This window comes from Felis catus, chromosome C1 (assembly GCF_018350175.1).
Source record: "Felis catus isolate Fca126 chromosome C1, F.catus_Fca126_mat1.0, whole genome shotgun sequence".
Classification (NCBI taxonomy): Eukaryota; Metazoa; Chordata; class Mammalia; order Carnivora; family Felidae; genus Felis; species Felis catus.
The window spans coordinates 207337653-207365204 of NC_058375.1; the positions used below are offsets into that span (position 1 = coordinate 207337653).

Here is a 27552-nt window from a genome sequence, read left to right on the forward strand (position 1 = left end):
ATAATGTAGCACTAACTAGTCAGGGATTGTGAAATCTAATCTACTCTAGGACTGGTTTCGTTGAACTTGGCCCTCTGGCCATGTGTTAAAGCTGGTAAGCGGCTGGAATGGGGGGATTTCAGCTGGAATGGGGGGGCAAAGATATTAAGCAGATTTTCATGGATCCCCCTAAGTGAATGACTGTATCTCTTGCTTACCGGGACAACTGGGTGTCTCATCGATCCCCGCGCAGGTGAGCAATTGCCCAGTGAATGCTCCCAGTTAGCTCTGCTCTTCTGCGTGGTCACAGGCCACCTGCAGTGGCACATCTGGACACCACCCCGAACTAAACAACAATTTACATTTTCACAGGATCCCCAGATGCTCAGGGTGCACATCACAGCTTGAAAAGCAAGGATCTGGAGGCTAAAGGGATTATAGGGTTAGAAGTAGTGTTTCTGTTATATGACATGCTGTTGGCTTCCCTGTTGTACACGGAGAAACAGAGCTCCCATTTGTGAGACGAGAGAGATGAGGGTCTATACCTAGATCCTCTTCCGAAAATGAAGCAACTGTTGGCATTTGAAAGCATCTGGACTGCAAAAAGACACCTCATTGTTCAAAAGCTAGGCTCGACTAAAAACTGTAATCATTGGCCAGATTGGAAAGGACACTCCTGCCTCCTTGTTCACTTTCAGGAGAAGCACACGAGCCTGGCCAAGTTGACTAATATGCCTAGCCACGAAGACTGCAGAGTAGGTGAGGTTGCTGAGTGGGTACAGTTCAGAGAAGGTTCTTTTATAAAAACAGTGCCCATTCAAGGATGTTTAAAACTGTAGGAAGGTCTTGTTCTGGGCTCTTCAGGCTGTTGGAGATCACAGGGCTTGAGGCAACTGTAATTTACCTACTGTGGACAATGTTTGGCAAATAGAAGTAATGATGAACCTTCCTTCTACTGCAGCGGTGCGAGCCTGCTTGGCGACTGAAGAATTTGGCCTGGATGAAGTCGGGGCACGTAGCAAATAAAAACAAAATCCACTCAGTTAAATCTGAATTTCAGATATCAGGGGATAATTTTCTAGTATAAGGCTATGCCATGCAATTCCTGGGTCCTGTATTTTACCTAGCAACCTTAGTTCCAGCTCCCGGCGCTAGACCCCAGAGATTTACCGAGCATCTTATATGAGAATTGTATCCAAGAAAAGTATGTCACCCCCCACGCTTTCCATAAAGACCTGCATTTCCAGAGAGAGGATTACACAGCTCACAGTTTTGAACCAACCCTAGAGATCTTCAGTCTTGTTTTTCTGAGTTTCAAAAAGATTAAGTGACTTGCCCAAGGCAACAGGACTGGGTATTTCGGGATCTACTTTCTTTCACATGAGTCATTTTGAATAATGGAAACTTGAACCTCAGGATACTAAATTTGATGTAGAAATTTCTCATAAATGACCTACAAGTAGTAGGAGGGGGGACATTGACAAGCAAAACAAAGTAAGGGAAGTAATAAAACTAAGCATTGACTACAGAGACAAATGTACTAACATATTTGAAATATGTGTTAAGGTTGTCATAATAGTGGAAGCATTTAAATTTTTTATGTTGAGTTGAAGCTATGAAACATGATTGGAATTTTGTTGACTATTTAAAAAAATGTTGTATTAATCAAATTACTCCAAACGAGTCATTGACTCGCCACATAAAAGAGACGAGAGACTTGTAATTAGAAAAAATGTTACTGAACCATAACATCTGAGTTGCACAGAAGTAAATACTGTTATCCTGGGAGTGCATAAAAGAAAGGAAAACTACCTAAAAGTGAGACCTAAGATCCCAGGAAATAATTTACATAATTCTTTTTTTATTTTTTTTTTTAAATTTTTTTTTCCAACGTTTATTTATTTTTTTGGGACAGAGAGACAGAGCATGAACGGGGGAGGGTCAGAGAGAGGGAGACACAGAATCGGAAACAGGCTCCAGGCTCTGAGCCATCAGCCCAGAGCCCCACGCGGGGCTCGAACTCACGGACCGCGAGATCGTGACCTGGCTGAAGTCGGACGCTTAACCGACTGCGCCACCCAGGCGCCCCTAATTTACATAATTCTTAATATATACAAATCAGTTCAGGAGAAAGAAAATAACAGGAGTTGCTTATTGAAATTCCAACACTTTTGAGCCCTCTTCTGGCCAGTAAATGGTGACAGAAAATTCAAAACCAAATAAGATCTTGGAGCATAATAAAAGTACTAAAACAATAATAAATGCATTTGTGCTTTAAGAGAAAAAACAAAACTGTTTCATTGCATGAGATGAAAAATTTCTCTGAAAGACCTAATTTTCTCCTATTTCTCGTCTGCTCTATGCATGAACGAAGGGAAAACATGTAATAATCTTGAGAGATACTTCAAAGCAATAATTAAACCTTTTTTTTCCTTCTGTGGCAGGAAGAGAGGAAGGAATACATTTGTTTCTAAATATCAATAAAATTGGATAATATGAATTTCAAAAAACGATGTCTTGTCATTCAACCTCATAAATATTTGTACTTTATTGGGTGTCATCTTGGCCCTCTCCCATCAAGGTCCTCTTTTGGGTTCTTTTTAAACACTAGCTTTGGGGATTATGGGTGCTGATGAACTTAATGAATAGAACCAAAACCAAAGCCAAAAACCTCATTAATAAATGGAGCCAAATTGCCTTGTACTTCTGTTCATTTAACCATTCTAGGAACCACCAGCCATTTAGAAACCACATCCCAAATAATATCCAACTCTGCTGAGTACAGCCTCACATGGTTGTTTCTGGAACTACCCAGCACTTAAGGAGTCCTCCAAATAGGCAATGGTTTATCCTAGCACTAACTCCAAATCTTGTGACCAGACCAAGATGGTAGCACTTGAGTGGTGGGGTCAATGAAGATATATATTTCCATAGAGATATGTGATATGGATATTCTAGTGAATAAGGTTTTCCAGGTATTTTTTTTGAGATTTTTATGCCTCTTAATTTTAAAATATTAAAATATTCTACTAAAGGTAGTGAGTTTGTGGCAAAACAACTCCTTTGTAAGAGCCCCAGCTATGAATATTTTAGAGGTTAAACTTAAGGAATCACTGGCTTTCTTACTGGCTTGAAAGATAGCCACTCTCCAGAAGTAAATTCAGAATGAGCATGTGAGGAACACCCAGAGTCAAGGCTTTTAACAATTGGTTTGTAGGAGACACTCCTAATAAAATGAGTACAAACATCAGAAATCTTCAGAACCTGTACAATCTCACAGAGTGAATAAAGAGAAAATGAGTCTGGTTCTTGACTCTGTCGATGGTAAACAATGTTCTAAATGCACAAACTTCACAGAAGAAAATAAATTTGCGTCACCGTAACCAGAGTAAGTTTGAGTAGCACAGATCTTCCTTTGAAAGACTATTTTCCAAGACGGGTCACTTGAACATGGATGATGAAAGCCTTTGGGATTCAGTCCATATAGATGACATTCCCTTTCTCTGATAATTATCAATTAAAAAGAGAGAGAGAGAGAAAACCTTCTAAAGCCAGGGTATAAACTCAATGTAAAATATGACAGTGAAGGAACTTCACTTGAGAATGTTGTGGTATCCCCTCCCTTTATGCTGGTGGTGACACCAGTTCTTGCTCGGGACCACAATAGTGGACAACTGTCCCTTATCTAGTAAATAATGTGATATAGTATAAATGAAAATGAGAGTGGATTTGACCTTGGCCATATCTAGACTGAATTGTAAAAAGAAGAAAATTCAGTTGGATCCAATCGAATATTATTTTTATAAAAATGTCCCTACTAGAGACACGGGGATGTTGGGTATGTGTGCCTGGGTGTGCATCTGTTTTGGTGGGAGAGGAATGTCAACAAAGAGTAGAACATGGAGGGAACGGCCTCACACAATCAATCTGAATCATCTAACATAATTTCATATCAAGTAGAAAGAAGCGAACTGGCACATAGGCAAAGAGACTTTAAGGTCTTGCAAGACTTGACATGGTTTGAAAAGAGTAATTGTGTAAATGACAAATTACCTAAAGCTCCAGATGGGCCCTTGGGTTTCTCTATTTAATTCCTTCCCTAAAACATAGCACAAAGACCAAGAAAGTCCCAAATTTCCAAATTAGTTTCTTTAAAAGTTGAGTTTTCTTCCAAAGTCATCAGGCGTGAAACGTTAGGTCCTTACCTGTGAACTTTACATGGCCCATATGACTTCTTTTGAATTGACAAACTATATTCTCTCTCCATACTAAAGAAAAATTTCATGAGAGCCCACAGTGTTCCAGGCACCGTGGTAAGTGCTACGGGGTGTTTTTTGTTTATTTTCAGCCAAGTTGACAATTCCTGGAAAGCTCTCGCCACGAATTCTGCCAATTTTCTCCTTTTAATTATTAATTTGCTTCTTCAATCATCCACTTTGAGGAGGTGACTAAGCACATCAGAAATGTAAGGTCTCAGACAACATTTCTGACACTTTTCAGATCACCTCCAAGCACCCACAGCATTGCAATCTAATAGGAATTCAAAAGGTAAAAACTAATTTTACCACAGACTTAAGTAAAATGCAAATTGAAAGCTACGTCTTGGCATAAGATCCTTGGAGACATTCCATGAAAAACTGCATCCTTTGTGGGGTTGTTTGCAATTTTGTTGTATCTGGCCCAAGCTTGCTTTATTGGTATGTCTAATTGAGAGGTCCCCTCCTTGGGAATGAATCACATCCTGCTTTAGTAACATGGTAGGATGTTTTGAAGAATACGAATATATATATATATACACATATATATATACTATACTATATATATATATAGTGTATATTATATATAATACACACACAGTGGAATATTATTCAGTCTTAAAGAGGAAGGAAATCCTGCCATTTGTGATAAGATAAATGGACCTTGAGGACATTGTGCTATGTGAAATATGTCAGACAGAGAAAGACAAATACCCTACAGTCTTACTTACACGTGAAATTAAAAAAAAAAAAAAGAGCTCACAGATACAGAGATGAGATTGGTGGTCGCCAGAGGCAAAGGGTGGGTGGTGGGTAAAATGGGTGAGGGTGGTCAAAAGGTACAAACTTCCAGTTGGAGAATAAATAAGTCCCGGGGACGTAATGTGTGCACGGTGGGGTGACTACAGTTAATAACGCTTGTCTTAAAATTTTTCATCCCACAAGGAAAAAAAACTGTAAGGGTGCGTGGCAATAGACTTATTGTCGTGATCGTTTTGCCATACATACAATATCAAATTATTACGTCGTGCATCTGAAACCAATCTAAAAACATCATGACTGTGGCCCAGTTCAAGTCCTTGTTCTGAGCTAATGCCTTTGCTTCCCGATTAGCACTGAGCAACTGTAGTAGAACGAGGGAAGGAAGCCTCTGCGTCCCCAGAAGGTCAAGAAATTTCACGCAGATACGGGAGAGCATGAACCGGAGGGTGGAAGCATCGACAACTGAATTTCAAAGGCCTCCTGGCAAGTACACGGAAAGCGATGCTCAGCAGAATGACCCTAATGCTTCCGACTTAAATGTCTGAAGTACTACAGGAGGAGACGCTTCTAGTTCCAGCACACACAACTGACTGTGCCAGTGGGTCCTGCCGATTGCATTCTAAGAAACTTTCATCACAGGGTCTGACTCTCAGGGACGCACCCAACCACATAGTACGGTATGTTACGGAGTCGTAAAAGCTGTATGACATAGTTAAGGAGGACGCAAAAAAAAAGAGACTAGGGGCAAACTGAAGGCTACGTGAAAAATTAGGTAGTATGGGGTAATACGTGAAGAGTCAGCACTCTGGAGCTAGCCCGACAGGGTCTGGGTCCTGGCTTACTGTGTGACCTTGCTTCGGTCACGAAACGCTTCTGTGCCTATCTCTTTCTCAGTAAAATAAAGATAACAGCAGCAAGGCCTGAAGTGGGGAGGAAAGGGTTGATTCATGAAAAGCCCTGGAACATAGTTAACAATTAACTGTTATCTGTCAGGGTGACCTATCATTATCGCCTGGAAAAGGTAGCACTTTAAACAAGAGAACACGATGATTTGTTTGATGAAGGGTGTTGTGCCCACTGGCTAGGTATATGGGAATAAACATTTGATCATTTCTTTATATTCTCCACGAAAGTAGAGTCCAGCTGCATTAGAAACCGTAACCAGTTGAGAAGAATATATAAGTCAGTATTTAAATAATCTGCGGGAGGGGCGCCTGGGTGGCGCAGTCGGTTAAGCGTCCGACTTCAGTCGGTTAAGCGGCCAGGTCACGATCTCACGGTCCGTGAGTTCGAGCCCCGCGTCGGGCTCTGGGCTGATGGCTCAGAGCCTGGAGCCTGTTTCCGATTCTGTGTCTCCCTCTCTCTCTGCCCCTCGTCTGTTCATGCTCTGTCTGTCTCTCTGTCCCAAAAATAAATAAACGTTGAAAAAAAAAATTAAAAAAACAAAAAACAAAAAAAAAAAAACAAAAAAAAAAAAAACAAAAAAAAAAACAAAAAAAAATAATCTGCGGGAGAGAGGGTCTTTCTAAAAAAAAAAACAAAAAACAAAACAAAACAAAAAAAACAGGAAGAAATCTAGAAGGGAAAGGACTATGGATACAGTTGACTATATTAAAATATTGAAACTTCAAAACACAATAAACACAGCAACACAAAAACCAACCTACCCTAAACAAAATTAGAAGATAAATGATAAACTAAGAAAAATATTTGCAATTTCTGAGGCAGACCAAGATATTTTACATGCTTACTTATTATACTATTATCTATTATCTATATAGTAGAGCAAGAATATATTATAATCTCTATACTGTTATTGTACAACAAACAAATCTTGTATATCCAATAAATGTAAATCAATAAATCAAAGCTTAACACCTCTGCCGCAAAAATGGGCCTGGAAATTATGAATAGGTAATTCATAAAGAAAAAAATGTAAATGGACAAAAAACTAAGAAGAAGATGATGAATCAAAGGGATGTGATTTAAAATGAGATAGCATTGTTCATTTCTCAAATTGGCAATGATTTCTATTTTTTTAATATTTACTTTTTTTTGAGAGAGAGAGTAAGAGCAGGGGAAGGGCAGAGAGAGCAGGAGACAGAGACTCCTAAGCAGGCTCTGAGCTGTCAGCACGGAGCCCAACGCGGGGCTTGATCTCACGAACCATGAGATCACGACCTGAGCCAGAATCGGGAGTCCGATGCTGACCTGGCTGAGCCAACCAGGTGCCCAGGCAATGATTTTTAAATGACCCTACCATACTGGTGAGGCTACAGGAAACGGGCCCTCTTCCAAACTGTTGGCAGAAATATAAGTTGGCTCCGCCTCTCCGCAGGGCAAATTTTTAATACCTATCCAATGTCCATAACCCTTGCCCCTGCTTTTATACGTCTAAGAATTGAATCTAAAAACCATTCTGAGATGTGAAGAGGAAGTAAATTTAACTACAGAGATCCTTGTGCGGCATTTTTGTAACAGCAAATAATTCAACCACCTTCGTTTATGTATCATGTTGCTGGTTAAATAAATGTTAATACATTGGTGGTGGCCTTGAGAATGAACTTCACAATTCCCTGACTCCAAGGAGTGTTAGTTGACTAAGACCCCCAGCTGTGACACTCTGAAATGCATCCTCTGCTTATGGAGAACTGGAGAAATGCGATATCCATATAATATTTTATGAAATAGGCATTCAGATAATGTGGCAGAAGAACGTAGAATGTCTTAGATTTTCCACCTCTGTAGAGTGATGTATACGTACACACACACACACACACACACACACACACACAGATTAACATGATATGTGCAGTATGGTCGCATTAGGAGAAAAGGTAAGTGTAAGTATATGCACACACACAAAATATTAATATTGTTCCTTCCAGGTGATATTAGGAGTTCTTTTTATTTTCTTTTTCTCACCTACCCAATTTCAATTTTTGCCCTGTCCGAGATATGTAGTGCTTTATAAAGACAAAAGAAAACATTAAAGATTTTTACATGTTAACTGTTTCTTCTTGTTATTTAAATTGACTTTTATTTGGCATTTTTATTCATGATCTAATATTCATTTCTGCTTTTGCAACTTAACTTTAGATGTGGAAAGCAAGATAAAAAAAAAAAAAAAGACTAATTTCAGAACCAGAATAAGGATTTGATGTGTACTAAGCAGGAATGTTGGTCCTCAAGAGTCATTCCCAAAGACTTCATTAAGCTGTTGGATTAGGTAGGTGGTGTTACTGGTGCGTATTTTCTTTAAAAACTGTTTTAATGTTGTTGCGAAATTGTCTTGACAATAAACAACATGGAAGTCATCATGTAGGCAGTGAGATGACATTCACCAGATTCCCGGATTTTCCTGCCTGGCCTGGGGCAGTTGAGTCAAAGTGCAGGCAGTTCTACTGTCTAGGACAGAGCTCTGAGCTTTGGTTTTCTCTTGCTTCTGGTACCAAGTCACTTCGCACTCGTGGCCTTGAGAGGCTTTTGCTTTTGCTCAGGGACCACAGTGTGGGTGTCCTCCCAGATCACCCATCAGAATGAATCCTGCCTTCTCCCCTCCCACCTGACTCTCGCCCTAAGGCGCTTCTCAGAGGTGATTTTCCTCCTAATGGTAAATCGACCTTCCATGTTCTTCCATGCCTATGGACCTTCCATGCCTATGTTATTTTCTGTCAAAACAGTTTCTAAAAATCCCTTCTTAGATCTTTACAGCCATGACAAAGTGTAAACAGTCTGCCTGGATAGCCTCACTCGACACGGCTTTCTTTCACCTTCTGGGGACAGATTCCATGTGACCTTGAGATGCCCACGTTCACCAGTGGAGACCTATATCTCTAGCCTTGTGTCTCCACTTCCTAGTGGAAAGGAGGGGATTTTTTTTTTCTTTATGCTACCTCTCACTGGCTTCCCACAAACCCCTGCTTACTGCTCTCTGAGCTTTCAACTTTGTAGGTCCTATCCCCTCTGGGCACTAGTTTAGGGACCATTATGTTTCCAGTAGGCAAACCCAAGGTTTTGTACACATCAGTATTGCACAACAAAGAAAAGGCGTTTGTCCCTACCCACCCATAAAAACTCTCATTCAGTAGGTTTAGACCGTGCTGGGTACAAGGGCTGCCGTGGGCCTCACGTTTTAGCGCACATCAAAATAACTTGGGAGTTTTGGAAGACACGTGCACCCAGATGCCCTCCTAGACCTCCTGCGGGTGTTCAATAAATAAAGAAGGGCAAGGATTTGTCCCTTACTTGCCATTATACCTTGGTGTCTAATGTGTTACTAGCCGAGGGGGTACCCAAGTGGCAAAAAAGGTTAAATTTAAAAATAGAGCGAAGTGCGGGAAATCTCTTGTGGAAGGCTGAAGGATGGCCAAAGATGTCCTTATCCTAATCCTTGGAAACGGTGACTACCTTACACGGGAAAAGGAAATTTGCAGATGTAATGAGGATTTGTTTGGAAGCATAGTCAGCATACGATATTAAATTAGGCTCAGGTGTACAACACAGCCATTCAACCGTTACCTACATACGTTACAAAATGCTCACCAGGACAAGTATATTACAATATATTGACCGTATTCCCTATGCTGTACTTTTCGTGCCTTTGGTTTATTTACTTGATCACTGGAGTGTGTACCTCTGTATTCCCTTCACCCATTTTGCCCATTCCGCCACCCCTTCCCCTTTGGCAACCACTGTTTTGCTCTCTGTATTCGTGAGTCTGTGTCTCTCTATTGGTGTTGTTGCTATGTGTTCATTTGTTTTCATTTTTTTTTAAGATTCCGCGTATAAGTGACATCTGTAACTGGCTTCTTTCACGTAGCACAATACCCTTCAGTTCCGTCCATGTGTCAAAAATTTTGGCTTTAGAATTGACGTTTAAGATAGTAAGGTATTTAAGAATATATCATCGTGTTTTGATTTAGGCATTCGTTGTGAAAAAATCCCCCTGTCAAGTTAACTAACACATTCATCACCTCACCTAGCTTTTTTTTCCTGTGAGCGGCTGGGGAAAGCTCTGATGTTTTTGAAGGGCTGATGTGATCGGATTCGACCCACTGGACAGTCTTCCTTGGCCATAAATGTAAGGGTCATGGAATGACTCATCAAAATCACAGGCCCCTACCACCCCGCCCCCCCCACTCAAAGGGAAATGGATAACACAGGACAATGGTTTTGGGGGGGGTCATTCTTAGAATTCTGTCTGCCACAGGGACCTTCGAGTATAGCCCCAGTAAGCATTAAAAGTGACTTGTCTTCGCAACCCAGGCCTTGGATGCTTGTTCTGGGGACTTTGGACAAGCAATTGTTGAAGTTCCATGTCCAGAATAGGCCATATGCTACATTATCTGTGAATGAACAAATAAAGGGACCTTGGGTTAAATTGTGGTGGAAGATGGGAGGTTGGAATAAAAAGGAAAATTAACGTCATTCACTGATTTTAATCATTAGACTCTCTGTTTTATATTTTCTTGATTTTTAGATGACCAAATTCCTGTAGTATTCACTCAGTCTTGCAGAAATGCCTGCCCTAATTTTCCTCCCTCCTCGTTTTGCTGCCCTCTCCCGAGACTCTCCACTCCCTTATCAGCAGACTAAGGGGATATATGTATTAGCACGAAATATAATCAAAGTCCCATTGTGAGATCAGGTTCCCGTGCAAAACACAGCACTAAAAAGAAAACAGGAAGAAGACCCAAGAACAGAACATCTGAAATCTTCCTTAAGCATGCCCTTTGTTTTCTCTAAGCAGCGGATTTTTACTCATTTGATGAGGCTGATTCATTTTTTTTTTTTTTTAAATCATTGAACTTTAAAAAGCCTATCCATTTTCATGTGGCTTGGGAATCTTCTGAGAGCCAGCAATCTCTTCAATCCTCTCCCTGAAGTAATTCGTATTCTATTTCTAATCTACAGGGTTTTCTGACTTTCTGCCTCCAAAGTGATTTGGTAGACAGGGGTCACAGAAGCCTCTTCTCACCTCATTTCATCCCCAAGTTCTGCCACCCACCCAGAGACTTTGCTGGAAGTTCGTGCTATTTTTGTCCTATCTGGTTAATGCCAAAGAACAATGCTGTGGTCCCACCACTGAAGCTCTCAAGAGCATCTGCTAAGTTACTTTTATATTCTTCATTTCCTGTTATTTCCTGTAATGCCTTGCAACTTCCCAAGGTCATCCAATTTGGAATTCCTGACATGTTTTCTGATATTTGCCCATTCCCTGAACAGGAGACGTTTGGCTCCTGTCTCTTAAAAGCAAACTGATGGCTGATTGCTGATTTAATATGCCTCCCAACTCCTCACCTTCCCCAGGGAAATCCGGAGTTATCAATGGGGATTGTTCCATCACGTCTCATCAATAGCTTGCCACTACACATTTTAAAAAGGAGCATTCTGGACATTTTAACATCTGTAAACATGTGAAACAAGCTCTTAAGAATTGGATTCCTGCATATCAGCTCGTGATGCAAGCTTAGGAAATTTGTTCAAAATACTTGAGGTCGGAATTAGATTATGCTTTTTTCCTGTTACCCTTTTACGCCCTTCGTTCCAAGAGTCTGGTGTTCCTTTCGATACAAACATTTTATCAATCATTTGCCAACTTCACATGGCAGCCATTGGTCGTGGGTGTTGGATAATATTAGAAGAATCTAAGAAGAGCTGAATTCCCTTTGCTCCTTAAACATGGCTTCTTCCACAGGGTTCTCAAGGGAATAAGACACACGATAAACTAGCTATCATGTTGTTACAAATCGTCCCAGGGCTCCATTTCTCCATAAGGAAGCACTCTGGAAAGACTCAGAAGCCGCCCCTCCGCACCCCAGCTGGAGGCATCTGAATGGGGAAGAGGAGAGAGTCAGAGGACAGGGTGGCGAGGTCTGTTCAAGGACTCAGGCTCTGCTCAACTGACCCAGCTACCTGCAAGAATAAAGGAAACAGAGGGTATGCAATTGTGTGGTACATCTTCTTCCACCCTCCTGCTTTTTCACTACTAGCCTTCTTTCCATCTGTAAAATACGCCACCAACTCCTTCTCTCTCTCCGGACCTTGCATTTGTTAATAATGATCTTCCCTGACAAAGTCACTTCCTCCTCAGCTTCAGGTCACAACTCAGATGTCATCTCCCCCGAGAGCGCTTCCCCACTCATGATAGCGAAAGCATCATTTCTGATCCTCTTCACATATGGGCCTATTTCATATTCTTGGTAGCACTCATTCACAAAATATGTGGTCACTGCCTGCCTCGTCTCATTAGAATGTCAGGGCTACTGTCTTATCCACTGCTGTGTCTCCAGAACCTAAAACAGCACTTGGCTCATGACAGAAGCTCAGCAAGTACTGGCTGAGCAGTTGCCAGAGACCCCATTCACCAGTAAACATAATCCAGTCAATGTCTTGAAATCTGGCCAATCAGATTAGCATTATCTCTTTTAAGAGAGGAGCGAGGAAGAAAGTAGAAAGTCACCTTTCTTTACCCATTGCTTAGATTTTTTTTTTTTTTTTTGCCTGCAGACCAACTTGGTGTGGTGGATTAGGTTAGAGCAGACCAGGAGAAGTGAAGATTGGGACTTAATCATGGACTGTCAAGTTGTGGTTGGAGTGAGCTCAGATGCAAGGTGAAGAGAAAATTCAAGTCTGGCAGGTAGAACAAAGTCTCTGGGGAAAGTGACAGTAGATAACAGTGTTAGCTATAGAAAATTGTCGGTAAGACATAGAGGAGGTTACACGATGCACAAAAGTGTGCCACGAAGTGGATTAGAGCCCAGCGATAGGGATCCATGAGCAGACGATATTTGAAGATTGAGGTGATCAGACGCTGAAATCCATAAAGTGGAGTATCAAGTTCCAATTCCATTCTTAAAGTATCAGAACAGGACTCTGATCCCAGAGAGAGTTCCATCAAGCCCTTTACTGGTTCTTGGTCATCCTCTATTCCGTTCCCCTCAAAAATGATTCCAAAAGTCACTGCTCATTTCCATTTGCAAATCATAGAAGACTTCCTGCCTCTTATTTTATTGAGAAATTTCAAGTCAAGGTTCTTTCTTTATTGGTTCCCTTCCTGCAGCCAAAAGAAGCATGCAAATCTCCCTGATACTAACCAAAAACAATAAAACTTTCCTTTACATTGTAAAACCACTAGGAACTGTCCAACATCTTTACTCCACACAGAAGTCAGAACCCAGCATTTCCCTTCTTCATTCTAATTTACTCTGAGACGAAGCTCATTTCCTGAAGCTTGATATAACTCCCAGTGAGGTCACCAACGACATCCTATTTTACTACAAAAGCTGTCTGAGTCCTTTCATCTGGGGTCTGTCTCTTATACCCAACAGGACACCATGGTCCGTACTATCTTTACCAAGCTCTTTCAGCCTTTGGCTTTCATTGTATCCCTCCACCCTGGTGCCCTTCCTTCTGAAAAACTCCTTCATGCTTTGCTTTTGGATCACTGCTCTTTTCACTCCACAAGTCCCATCTGAATGATCTGGTACATGATGGAAACTGAGACTTATATGCTTATCATGGCCACCTAGAACTCCCAGGCCAGAAGCTTCTGATTCCTAGAACAATCTGACTTCTCCACCTGGATATCCCCAGGCACAGCACCCTTAATTGTCTACCACATAAGAGCAGCATCTTCTCTAAATATGTTTCTCATGCACATTTGCTCTCATTGGTTAGCAGGACCATCCAGTCAAGCCCATACTAGAAAGCAAAGCGTCATCCATGGTAGCTTTCTTTCAGTCCTCCTCCCGTTCAGTCGGACATCACACCTATCTGGCTGACTTCTGTGATGTTTCTCTCTATCTCTATCTCCCTTCCCCTATGCTAGTTCACACTATCATTAGCTTTCTTCACGTTACTACAGTAGGCTCCTATTTGGTCCCCCCTCTTCTCTTTAACCCTCCTTGAAACTTTCTTTCACGGGGCTACCAGAGTACTCTATCTACAAACGCAAAATTGACTGTGTCATGGGCTGAAACCCTTTGGTGGTTTCTCCATTGTCTTGAATCTGAAGTGAAACTTGTCTCATATTACATTCAAGACGGTCCAGGAGTTGGTCCCTGCCTTCTCGCCTTTCTAATTCCCTCTTCTTGCATTTCCAAAAATGCCAGATAGCATGTATTGCATAAGCACACTACCCTCTCTTCCCTCTCTTTCCTTTTGGTGATGTTAAGCCTTCTTCATGGAATACATGTTTCCATGTTCCCTGACTAATCCCTATTCCTCTTCAAAAGTCTTTTTCAAGCTAGCCTCTTCCAACATGATTTACCCGACTGCCTCTTTCTGCCCTGATAGTCCGGGTGACCTCACCCAGAGCTCCCTGATAACCATCCAACTTTTGACATTGCATTTGCTCCTGTCTCCCTAGAGGCCTCACACCTCTAGGTGCATCCTCAACCCCTCGCCCAGTACTTGGCACATCCAATGCCTCATTAACATCTTTGTTGATTAGTGGAATCAACTGTCTGAGGGGCTTTCCCTTACTTTCCACTACAGTGTCAGGACAGAGAATGTCTTCTATGCCTTAGAGAAACTAACAAAAAGTGAATGTTTTCAGGGACTCGGTCCCAGATCAGCACCTAGATATGCACAGGACATGACCTCACAAGTGCCATAACAGCCAAGGCAAGAAAGAAGAATTATGCCTCAGGAAGCAGCTGCTCCAGGCAGCGACATGCATGTGGTTGCTGCCAGGGCTAAGGTACATGGAAGTCAGGAGGGCTGAGGAAAGCCCACAATAACCTAGAAGTGAAAACGCACCTGGATCAAAGGCTGCACTTCCCAACCTTCCTTGCAAAAAGGCCTGGTCATGTGACTAAATTCTGGTCAGCAGGATTTTAGTGGAAACTGTGTGTTAAATTTATGTAAAGTGTCCTGAAATGGAGTGTGTGCTCTCCCCTTTTCCTCCTTTCTTCTGGCTGCAATGCGGACATGTTGACCGGAACTGGGGCCACCATCTTGGATCATAAACTAACCATGAATCCAGGCCACTGAAGGAAGAGCAAGGAGACAGAAAGTAAAGGTCAGTGACACTTGCAAGTCCATAATGGTCTTGGGACACCTTTTTGGACTTTCATATGTGAGAGAAATATAGTCCTACCTTGTTTACACTATGTTTTTGGTCATGAGGAGCCAACCCTAATCGTAAGAAATACAGGCAGTTTATACAACATTCCTCCCAAGTTCTGAGAGTCTTAGCATCTTAACTACATTCCTGGACCTGACGGTGTAACATTTTTAGTTATTCAAGATTTTACTCATTTAAGATTTGTGGAAGAAGAGGTATCCAAACAGGCATTTATTTTCAGATAAATATCATAGGCAAACTCTTTGACATTTGAAGAAAAATGATGCTGGTGAAAGCTCTCATGGCTTCTGATAGGGTGTGCTGGCCATCACTCTTTCCTCCACATATTTAATTCAGTCTGGTGTGATGTAGAGACAAAACTGGCCAATGAAAAGCCTGGAATGGCACTTCTGAGGCTGACAGATCAGTTTCAGGGTGAGGAGTTCCCTGGAATAGTCAAGGAACCCCGAATAGTCAAGACCATAACGATCCACCTCCTGAATCCATTTTACCACTCTGAATTAACAAACACTCCCTGAAAAGTTGCAAACGCACCCGTCATCCATACGTTAGCGATCATTGCTTTAATCAGACCAATAATTAGCAGTGGCCAGTTTCAAAGGAATGGAGCTGGCAAGAAGGCCGTGGTGGGGAGGAAATGATTGTGGTTCATTTGGAAGAAGACAGGCTTGAATGAGACTTGATAGTTCAGAGTCTGCAAAACTGGAAGGAGAAGAGTATGGGAGAAGAGTATGGTCCCATTCCCAGCTTGGCTCAGGGCTCCATCAGGGCCAATGTGTATTTCAGATCACCTTGACACTGCCCTAGCGTGTCTTTGGTGCCTGGGAATGCCAGGGCTGCCATGTCTGGGACTCTTTTGGAGGCTCTAAATTGTGGCCTACTTTGGGTTGGCCCGGGCCCATTAGTGGATGGTGGCAGCCACTCACTGAGCTCTATTGATGAGGAAACTGAGACTCAGTTAATTTAGGTAATTCACAAGGGTCACAAATACCCAGTCTGACCCCACTTGGTATGACCCCTGAATGCAGAAATCCTTAGCACCAAGGGTCTTCCCATCCAACTTCCCCTCATTCTTTCCAGTAGTTAGTAGAAGATAAGAAGAAGCAGGGGACAAGAAGTCCTAGCTTTCTGTTGCACAAGAGCACAGAGAGACAACCAGAGTCCTCTGAGCACTTGATCTCTTCCCCCTGATCCCCTCACCTCTTCTTCCTCCATCTTTTCTATTGTTCTTGGGAATTTTCAGTGTTTCCCAAATCTGGCTGTTCAGGGAAATTTTTGAAAATTCGGTTTCTAGGCCCCAACCCAAGAGATTCTAATTCTGACAGCTTTGGTGATTGTGGTCTGCAGTCCAGGCTGAGGATAGAAAGGAGTTGGGGGAGGGAGAAGCTCCAGAAATCTCCTTCTCAGATGCAAAGGCCTCCAGTGAATGCAAATCTTTTTACAAAAAAAAAAAAAAAAAAAAAAAACAAAAAAAACACCACCCCTGTGTAAAGCCAATGAGATGAGAGAAACCTCATCCTCTGATGGCTAACGATGAAAATTTAATTATTTCAACAGACTGGGAAATAAGACGAAAACTAAGCATTCCTTAAGATGCTTCCTAGGTTTCTTTCAAAAGTTTATTTGAAGCAATCAAAGCAGGTAAAGTCTATCTTGGTCTTCCTTCGCCTTTGCTTTCTTCTGAACAGGTGCCCAGGACTCTCATCTAGTCCCAAAGATGCTCCAAACGCTCTTCTGTACCCCTTCTGAACCTGATGCTTTACGGAAAATGGATCTTCCTCCTCGCTCCACTTTCCTCACCCCAGACTCAACTCAAATTCAAATATCCTCACATTCACTCAGGCCAAGCGAGCAGTCACTTGCAAAGCAAGCTCATACGTGGATGCCCTTTGTGGTCCTGGTGGCTTCATACATTCCCTGGAGAGTGCCACACTCCCGGAGCTCTTTGTCACTCATTCTGTTTCCTTCTAGGGTTGGTTGATGATCTTAGTAAAAGGCCATATGCTAAGGAACTTAGTAATTCCCTTAAGAAGAATCAAGAATTGACAAAAGACTACAACACAGGAAGCTTGGTACTTTTAAAGTTTAATTCCTGGTGAATAAAGATGAAAGTGTAGATGAAGACAACAAGTTAGTTTTTCAGCGTCACCTTGAGTTTATCACCTCAAAGTACTTTTGACTAAAGTAATTGCATATTGTGCTCTGTTCAGGCAAAGTGGCAGTTGTCTGTTCTTGCATGAGCATTCATGGATGGTAGAAAGCGGAGCAGAGCGGCCTCCTGATCATTCCTATTCAGAGAGAGAGACATGTGACATGGGTCATTCAAAGTCAAATTGTACTTAAGGATACACACTATGATTGGGGGTACAGGGAGGTTTGTTTTATGATCACAGAATGTTAGGGTCAGAAGAGGTTTTTCAGAGTGTATTTCTCTTTGACTGACAGCAAAATTAGTTTGCCATCTCTGAGCACCCCTGCCAGCTCACGGAAGAAGGAGGTAGCTCTGATGATTATTATGTGTTAAGGGTTGAGGAAAGGGATTAAACACCTTGAAAGCAAATGGAGAAGAGCTGGTCCTGGGTGTCCTCCAGAACCTGCTTCCTGTGCCCTTCAGGAATTGGCAAAATTGAACCAATTTTTGATGGCTGAGGACCCTACTGGTATTCCCACAGTCGTTCGTTGCTTGGGATACACCCACCCTAGATGAAGACCGGACTTACAAGATGGTATGTTATACCCATCCTGCCAGAGAAATGCAGGAATCACAAGCTAACGCGCAACGTCGGGTAAGGCCTCTTCATGAATATTAGGCAACAGTAAGATGCCCTTTCGATTCTTGCCCTACTGGGTTCCTCAATCTCTGTATGTCCACAGCCTTTTATCCGTTTGGCTATTGTGACCTCAACATCATATAATACCTCAAAGACCTCTGGCAACTCATTTCCCCTCTGTCTCAACTTCAATTGCCGACATGTACTTGCTGTGACACTCTTTGAAAGGCTGGTCCCAACATGCAGGTTTTTGTTTTTAATTCAAACATTCCCACGTATCACACAGTACTAGATTTTTTTCCCCCATGACCCACACTTTGATTGGGACTCCGTGTTTATAATAAAGTTGTTATTTGGGGAGCATATTGAAAATGGGCCCAAAGCACCAAACCTTCAAAGTTTAAGTTCAACCCGCTGATCATAAGACAGGGGCTCAGTCTGTTCTTGGACCTTCTTGGTGTCGAGCAGAGATGTGGGTTTTGAAAGATGGTGCTCTGACTTCTCGTCAGCTCGGGCTCTGGCCTACAGTGGGAGTAGCTGGAAACCTGACAGCCATTGCAGGTTCTGGGGTGGATGCCTGGCTGTTGTGAAAACCAATCAGAGCAAGAGATTCTTTTGTCATGTATCACTTTTCTATCAGATGAACATGTAAGTAATCTTTTCCCTTTATATCATGTATCTCAAAATATGTTCACACTCAGTATCCCTTTTCCTTCTGCTGCCATGAGTAGGCATGAAGAGGGTGAAACATGAAGAGCTTTCTTGGGTGCCAATAGCACGATGCCCCCCTCTAACCTCCAAGTCCTCACAACTTCTTTACCACCATCTGCCAGGCAGCCATTGGGACAAATCTCATCAGCCACCATTCAGAAGCTAGGATCCTCTCCAAGATGCTCCCTCATTTTCCAGATTCTTACCCACATACCACACTGTATGTCCTCCATATGGCTTCATCTCCCACTCCCTCCTACAAAGCAAAGCCTACCCATGGGACACCCTGGAACTTATTTCCCTTGGCCTCTTACCCTCTCTGAATCCTGGATGCATTCAAGGGCACTGCTTGCCGTGTAGCTGTCTCAGGTGGTGGCTGTTCTAGCTCACTCAGCCCTTCATACTGGTGGGCCTGGAGTGAGGGGGCAGATGTTGTCCTTGTTCCCATTATCCCTCTTCCAGACCATCCTCTTACTTCTTCCCTCCACCGCTCCTCCCATTTGTAAGACTCCTACCATCAGACTCAATCACTTGCTACCCCTTCCCTTTTGCAGTCGTCTATAAACCCCAGAGTCGCTCACCCTTGGTTCTACAAGAGTTAAGCTTCTAGATCGCTGTCATTCTCCAATGCCACATTTATCATGATAGTTGAATTTTTTTTACCCACTTAGATAATTCTTCTAAGCCCTAGGCTCTGAGGTCCTTGGTCTTTTCTCAAATGACTATGTCTTACTACACCTCGTCCACAAATCTTGTGGTCTTAGCCTCATCACATGGTCATGGCCACTCACTGCACAATCTCATGTGCCCAACTCAGGTACCTCTTTGGTGACCACATTCTCTTAACTTTGAGCTCACTCCCTTGAGTATCTCAGTTTCAACCATTCTTCAATTCTATTGGGACTGCAGTAGGTTCCAATTGCTGCTGTAACAAATCACCACACATTTAGTGGCTTCAAACAACACAAATGTATTACTTTACAGTTCTGGGGCATGGAAATCAGAAATCAGTTTCACTGAGTTAAAGTCACAGTGTCATCAGAACTTGTTCCTTTCAGAGGCTCTATGTCCATTTCTATGACCTTTTCAGTGGCTAGTGGCCACCAGTGTTTCTTGGCTTGTGGCCTTTTCCTCCATCTTTAAAGCACATCCTTCCAATCTCTGCCTCTGACATCATTACATTGCCTTCCTCTCTGGTACTGACCTGCTTCCTTCTTATAAGGACTCTGTGATTACATTGTGTCCACCAGGATAATCTCTTCGTCTCAAGATACTTAACCATATCGACAAAGTCCCTTTTGCCATAGAAGGTAACATTCACAAGTTCCTGAGGTTAGGACAAGGACATCGTTGGTGGGTGGGCATTATTCAGCCTACCCCAGGGACCTATAATTCAATGGTCCTACCTCCTTTTACTCATTCTGCTTCCCTATACGTTCTTACCATGCTTAGATTCCATGGCAAACATCACGACCAATCCCCTGTATATATCCTGGACTCCCTTGTGTCTCTCTTTCTCTCATTGTAGTTATCTGAAAACTCCCAATTTGGCTAAAGGCAACTCTCTGATGTTTTAAAGCCTGAACCTGATGATTTTAAATTCCTAGTCACTAGTCTCAGAAGACCAAAGCCAGCCCACTGTATTCCCCTGGTCTGTTCACTTACCCTCACTCCTAGATGATTACATTCCCGTCTTTCCCTTTTTGACTGATATCCTTGCTTCTTATTTCACTGAGAAATGGAAGCAATTAGGAGTCTCCTACCAGTCAGCGAGTAGCTGGCCTCTCTCTGTGTGCATAGAGGACACTTTTCCTTCCCTCCAGTACTATGGAAAGATGCCATTGTTCTTGTGGAAGACCAAACCCACTCCTCCTACTATCTCCTGGGTCCCACCCCTCTCTCCAGGACATTGCACTAGGACTATTCTCTCTCTGGAATACAATTTTGTTTCTCCTGTGCAATTTTGCCCTTCCTGTCAGTATTCAATACTATAAGATTTCTCACCTTAAAACAAAACAGTACTGTTTTGACCCCCTTCTCTATACATCACCATTTCTCTGTTCTCTCTCTAGCAAAACCCATTGAAAGATTTGTCTACACCAGCTTTCTCCTCTTTCTCTCCTTTAGGGCTGCCCCTGTCACCGATGGTGTGAGTTTTAAAGAGCTTTGTCAAAACAATACAAATAAATTATCTCACATTTTCTGTAGGTCAGAAATTCAGGCACAGCATGGCTGGGTTTTCTACTCAGAGGATCATTGGGATGAAATCCAGGTGTTGGCCAGGACTGCAGTCTCATCTGGGATTAGAGTCCTCTCCCAAGGTCACTGACTGTTAGCAGAATTCAGATTTTTGGTGTCACAGGACCGAGATCCCGTTCTGCTTCTAGTCGTTGTATGAGGACATCTCTCGGCTCATAGAGGCACCCACAGTTTCTTCCTTGTGGCCACCATGGGAAGGCAAGTTGGAGTGTGTGTCTCTGATTTCTTCTTTTCCAATCCTTGGGAGAAATTCTACTTTAAAGGCCTCAAGTGATTCAGCAGGGTCCACCCAAATAATCTCCCTGAAGGCCAACTGATGTGACAACTTACTTACATCTGCAATTTCACAGCAATACCTTAGTACTTAGTGTTTATACTAGTGTTTGAGTGAATAGCTAAGAGAACATATTTGTGTACCCAGGGCCAGACTTTGGGGGATGATCTTAGAATTCTGTCTACTCCAGGCATACAAATTAGAAAAAAATCATCCTTTCTATGGGCTGATACAGCCCATCCAGAATGGAGGACCTGGCCAGTGAAGATCCAGCTGGAAAGATTTGATCTTCATTTGCCCCAGCTGGACTACAATTGCTATCTTGAGCATAACACGCCCCAAACCAAACTCATTCATCATCCCATGACAGAAACCAATTATAAAAAACAACTACAAAAACCTATACTTGAAACGTTCCTTTTAAATAAATGACATTTTTTGCAGGCTAACCACCTCAAAATCATCCCTGAATGGGCTCTTATATCATTTTCACATTCAGTCTGTAAGCAAATTCCATGGACTCTACCTTCAGAAATATGTCAAGAATCTAACCACTTCTCCGCTGGACCCAAACCACGGCCATCTTAGCCTGGATTACTGCACGAGACTTCTGAAAGGTTTTCTCGTTTCGACCCATGCCTCTCTATGGTCTTTTTCCCACACAGCAAACAGAGTTAACCTTTTAATAAGTATATCACATCTACTCAAGGCCTGCAATAGTTTCCCACTCAGAGGAAAAGCCAAAATCCTTACAAAGGCCTCCATGGCCCTAGATTTCTGTAACCTCATTGCCGACCATTCCTTCCCCAATTCACTCTACTCTGCTCCTACTGGCCCTTGGGCTGTTCTCAAATCCTCCAACTGCAATCTTTCTTGAGGATCTTTATTCCTACTGACGCCCCTGCCTTAACCATCTATCCTGCCAGATTACTGCATAGCATATTCTCTCTCTTCAGGTCCTTGATCAAAAGTCACCCTCTCTGTCACCTTCTATCCTTCATCCTGCTTTTTTTTTTTTTTTTATCACCATCAGATAGATAGCAATTTGTTTGTCTGGTGTGTATCCTCCAACCAGCCAGCTACCTGAGCTATATCCATGAGGGTAGAGAGTTATTTGTTTTGTTCACTGATAGGTCCTTAGCGATGTAACAGAGTAGGTGCTCAATAGATATTCGGTGCATAAGTAAATACATTTTAATCTCCTCACAACTTTTTTTGAAATCCCTGCGACTAATGCAATTAAGCATTGGAATCAGGTTGTCCTACTGTTCTAACAAAAATACTAAATGCAAACAATGTATCAGGTAAAAAGTATTTGTATTGCAGAACATTTAATGACGACAGTCTGCATTTCATTCTTCCTTTTACCAAATAAGTAAAAGTATTTTGAAACCCTCCACCAAACCAACTTTTGGGTTTTACTGACTCAGAACTGGTTCTGTTATAGCCATTACACCAAGATTACTCATAGCACAAAAAATTATTTTCGATCTGGTATTTGGTACAGAAGTTAGAGCAATTATCGAACTCGTTTTTACACAGAGCAGCAGGTCTCCTTTGGAAAACACGTTTTCCACTTATCAGAAAACGACATTTTGCCGAGAAATTCGAACATCATGTCCCTAATACCAATTCTCCTCCCAAGGAGAATTTGGAGCAGTCCCCTTCTTCGTGTCGAAAACCTCCAGATTTGAGTTACTCATCAAAAGATTGATCACGATTAGCCAAAATGCTTTGAGACTCAGAGCATGAAATCATGAATTCTAACTCCTCCTTCTAGAATTTGAGACTCCTGAAATTCACATTGGTGTCTTGGCAGTCAATTTATGATATGCATAAACAAGAGCTCATTTTTCTGCAATTTGAATATGGCCTTCATGCCAAAAAATTGTAGCATCAAGTTTTGAAAGGCACTTTGGAACTAAATTAAATCTGTAAAATTCTTGGTTCAAGCTTAATGAAGTTACCAAAAGTGTCTCGCCTTTAAAACGTTTGGCAATAAGTAATTTTAAAATTTCTCATGTCCTGTGATCTGTAAATTTCACTTCTAGAACTTTATCTTAAGGAAATAGTTCTGTAAATAGAATTTAAATGGAAAGTGGACGGGCTTTGTAAACAGACAAACCTGGATTCCGATTCTAGCACCAACAATAATACCATATGCCCTTGTATAGCCTCCTCTGTCTCCTTTTTCTCCCCTGTAAGATGCAAATCACATCGTCCGTCTTCCAGGATTGTTGTGAGAATTCGAGTTGTTGGAAATACAATCCCTTAGGCAGGTCGATATGTGATATATGCACAAATGGAATACGATTCAATCAGGTAAAAGAACGAAGTATTGATACATGTTACAGCCCGGATGAACTTGAAAACATTGTGCTAAGTGACAGACACAACATTACATATTTATGATTCCATTTATATGAAACATCTAGAATAGGCAAGTTGACAGAGACAGAAAACAGATTAGTGGTTGCCATGGGCTGAGAGGAGAAAGGAATGGGGAGTGATTGCTTAATGGGCATGGGATTGCCTTCTGGGGTTTTAAAAAGGTTCTAGAACTAGACAGTAGTTGTGGCTGCACAACATTATGAATGTGCTTCAGGCCACTGAGTCATACACTTTAAGATGTTAAAATGGTAAATTTCATGTTATGTGAATTTTACCACAGTAAGAAAAATGTGACCTGAAAGAAAATAAATTGCAAAATTGTGCTTACAGTAAAATTGGATTTATAGTCCTCTGTACCTACACACACACACACACACACACACACACACACACACAGGAATTTATACAACAAAATATTAGTGGTGGTTATTTCTGACATCACAGTTTGTTTTTTTAAAGTAGTCTTTGGTAGGGGCACCTGGGTGGTTCAGTTGGTTAAGTGTCCCACTTCGGCTCAGGTCATGATCTCACCGTCCATGAGTGCCAGCCCTGAGCCTGCTTCGGATTCTGTGTCTCCCTCTCTCTGCCCCTTCCCTACTCGCACTCTATTTCTCCTCTCCAAAATAAAAGCATAAAAAAAGTAATCTGTGTTTTTTTAATTTTTAAAAAGAAATGTGTATTATGTTTGTAATAAGAAATGAAGTTTAAGGGGAAGGAGATGGGGGGGTGGGTTAAATAAAGAAGGTCCACTTGTCGTGATGAGCACAAGGTAATGGATGGAAGTGTTGAATTACTATATTTTACGCCTGAAACGAACGTAACAGTGCATGTTAACTAACTGGAATTAAGGTCAACACTTAAACATTTTTAAAAAGAAAGGAGGTCTAGGAACAACGAATTAAGAAAATGAAAGTGCTGAGTAAATAAGATGAAAGCAAACCCAAGATTGGCTTGCACTGTATGTTTATAAAACAAAAGTGTTCAGCATTATTCATAATTGCTACCTGCCTGATCACAGCTCTGCACTGTGCGTGGCTGCATAGAGCCGTTCTGCCTTGTGCGCCAGAATTTATAAGGAATCAAGTCCCGTACTTAACATTTAATTTGCATATCAGCAGAATGGGCATAAGCCTAGAGAGTAAGCCAGAAGAATTGCACCTAAGTCACTTCCCATTGCAGTCTATATAACTATAAAAAACCTCAAATACCGGATGGTGAGGTTCCCAACAAAATATTTGGCAACCTTACCTATAATTGCCTTTATTTCTCTCAATAGCTCCATGAGAAAGAGACCATTATTTGTATTTACACACGATAAAATTTAGATTCAGGGTGAGTAACTTCTTTTGGCTCAGAATGCTGGCAAATGGTGGGCCCAGAATTCAGACCCGGGCTCATGGGAGCCTGAATCTCATGCTGTGCCCACAGAGGCAGACAGCCCCTTGTCACCTGATGGGTGGGGAAGCACGTGTTCAGAGAGGTAATGCGATTGGGCTGAGGTCACAGCAGTGTGCGATAAACTTGGGATTTGATCCCCAGTTTCTTAGTTGAGAGAATTTCCATAAGACTCATCTGCCCCCCCGACATTTCTCAAGGGTACTGACTATACAGGCATCATCAAGAAGACCACACTACAACACAACCTCCAAGAAATAAGAAAAAAGATCACCGGCACTTTAGAATAAGTGTATCTCACATGCCAAGAGACTGATGGTTCAACTAGGAATGAAGTTCTGACATGAAGTTCTAAAATGTTCCAAGTTGAAGCAGATGCAAATATTTTATTTTAAATGGTATGATGATGTAGGGAGAACCCTGATAGGAGATCTACATTAAAATGTGAGCTGTCATACACAATGAATGAGCCCTCTTCAAGACAGAACAAGGCAAAACGTGGTAGGAGCCTTGTAGGCAGACCCCATTGCCAGCCTGGCGAGCCACCCAGAGGCTTTGTTCTGAGGATGCGATCCACGTGTGAGCAGATTTTGATGATTCCAACCACCTCCCCCTGGCCCCCACGGTAGCCGAAAGGTGACGCTTGTCTAGATCGTGTTCTGTAAACACGTTCAGAGGAATGTGAGCAGCGTGGAGGTTTTCGGCCCAAAGAGAGAACGCAAATCATGTTTTCCTTCATTTGCAACCATCAGAACACAGCAGATTGTTCCCCCGGAACGAAGCTACGCTGGGTTCTATTTTGCACACTCCGTCGTGCTTCCGAACACCTTTCAAACCCTGCCCGGAGCCCATCTGGGGGCTCTTCAAAGCCACATGTCAACCAGGTGGCCTTCTTTACCTCGTTGCCTCATTGCAGGCACCGGTGCTAAAATTACACCTTGTTCCCAAGTCTCTGACCATATCGCCCCCTTCTTTAAATACCCGACCTGCTCTTTTTCTTCAGCGAATTCTAAATAAATTCAAATTCAGTGACGTGACCTCTCGATTCTTGCATGTGTCACTTTCCTGCTTCTGCCAGCCTGTGCCTCCTATTCTTGGTTCAACTCACACCTCCCTTCCCTTTTGATCCGTCTCTCCCTCGGCTCCTCCTAGGCTGCCCTTGTAGTTTTGTTCTCGGGCTTTCTCATGTGCTTTCCAGTCATGACAGCCCTTATGGCAGAAACACTTTCCATCTCAGATGCCAGGCTCTCTCTCTCTCAATCCTCCACTTTCAATGTCTGTAATGCTCACTTCCTTTGTGAAACCTTCCCACGCGCCTCCCAACTGGTGCACCTGCACCTCAGAAGCTGCTTGGGCTCTTTTCTTTCATCTCTAGCCTGTTTGATGAAAGGCCGGGATTCGGTTAACTAAGGGGGCCCCACACTGAGATGAATACCTTGAACACACTTCCCACCAGGAGAAGGTAAGCCAGAAAAGCATGGCTTTGCCATTCATTCATTCATTCATCCATTCATTCATTCATTCCTCAACACATCTGTTGAAAACTTATACATCAGACACCATGCTGGGTAACTTCTGTGTGTGTGTGTGTGTGTGTGTGTGTGTGTGTGATTATGTTTATGGGTATGTAATAGAGAGTCACAGCTGAGATTCTCAAACTTTCTTGGTCATGGTACCCTTAACGTTTCAGTAATATTTTCACAACATCCCCAAGCTTGCAAAAGTTAACAACTAATAGCCCTTTGCTTAATTAATAGATAAAAGCCAACCTAATAAATACTTATGGGTTAACAATTTAGGAGCCATTTAAGCTACAAATAAGTTGAAAGAAAAATAGCACTTTCATATACTTTCTAAATAACCACGATTACTTATTCATGAGATATGTGTGCCTGTCGGGCCCTGCACAAATTCTCAATCCTTGGGATCAGATTGGACACTGTCGCATTTCCCTTCGCATATTGATTTCGTGTTTACTTACCTTTTATGACAGTGACCACTAAAGTCAGCTTTGCAAAAAAAAAATGTATTATGAAAAGGAATGTAACATAATCTTTTTTAAAAAGTGTTTTTATTTATTTTTGAGAGAAAGAGGGAGACAGCGTATGAGTGGGGGAGGGGCAGAGAGCGAGCGAGAACCAGAATCCAAAGCAGGCTCCAGGCTCTGAGCTGTCATCCCAGAGCCTGATGTGAGACTCGAAACTCACGAACTGTGAGATCATGACCTGAGCCAAAGTCTGACGCTCAGCTAACTGAGCCACCCAGGTGTACCGGAATGTAGCATAATCTTAATCTGAAGCTGAACTATTTCAAGCTATAAATTCACGTCATTCTTGATGAAATGTTGTGTTTCTCTCAAAATTTAAAATATCCCACAGGAGGGGCACCTGGGTGGCTCAGTCGGTTAAGCGACTGACTTCGGCTCAGGTCACATCTCACAATTTGTGTGTTTGAGTCCCGTATCAGGCTCCATGCAGACAGCTTAGAGCCTGGAGCCTGCTTCAGATTCTGTGTCTCCCCCTCTCTCTTCCCCTTCCATGCTCATGCTCTGTCTCTCAATAATAAATAAATGTTAAAAATTTTTTTAAATATGCCACAGGACAGGATACCTTGGTGCACAGTTTGGGAACCATGGGGGCATGGTTTCTGTTCTCCTGGTCT

At 42.2% G+C, this 27552-nt stretch overlaps 1 long non-coding RNA gene across 4 annotated transcripts in view; it reads left to right on the top strand.

The window, feature by feature from the left end:
* The window catches only part of LOC102901010, a 35262-nt gene extending 11229 nt beyond the window's left edge, over window positions 1-24033 (top strand). The window contains exons 3-8 of one of the 4 annotated variants that reach the window (XR_006583572.1): window positions 5349-5674; window positions 8097-8226; window positions 10914-11939; window positions 12510-12639; window positions 14989-15024; window positions 16779-24033. This is a non-coding gene — a long non-coding RNA (uncharacterized LOC102901010). Of the gene's footprint in view, window positions 1-5348; window positions 5675-8096; window positions 8227-10913; window positions 11940-12509; window positions 15025-16778 lie in introns of all 4 variants that reach the window. The other 3 variants (XR_006583571.1, XR_002161796.2, XR_006583573.1) reach the window with 3 other exon arrangements.
* Window positions 24034-27552: the final 3519 nt, after the last annotated feature.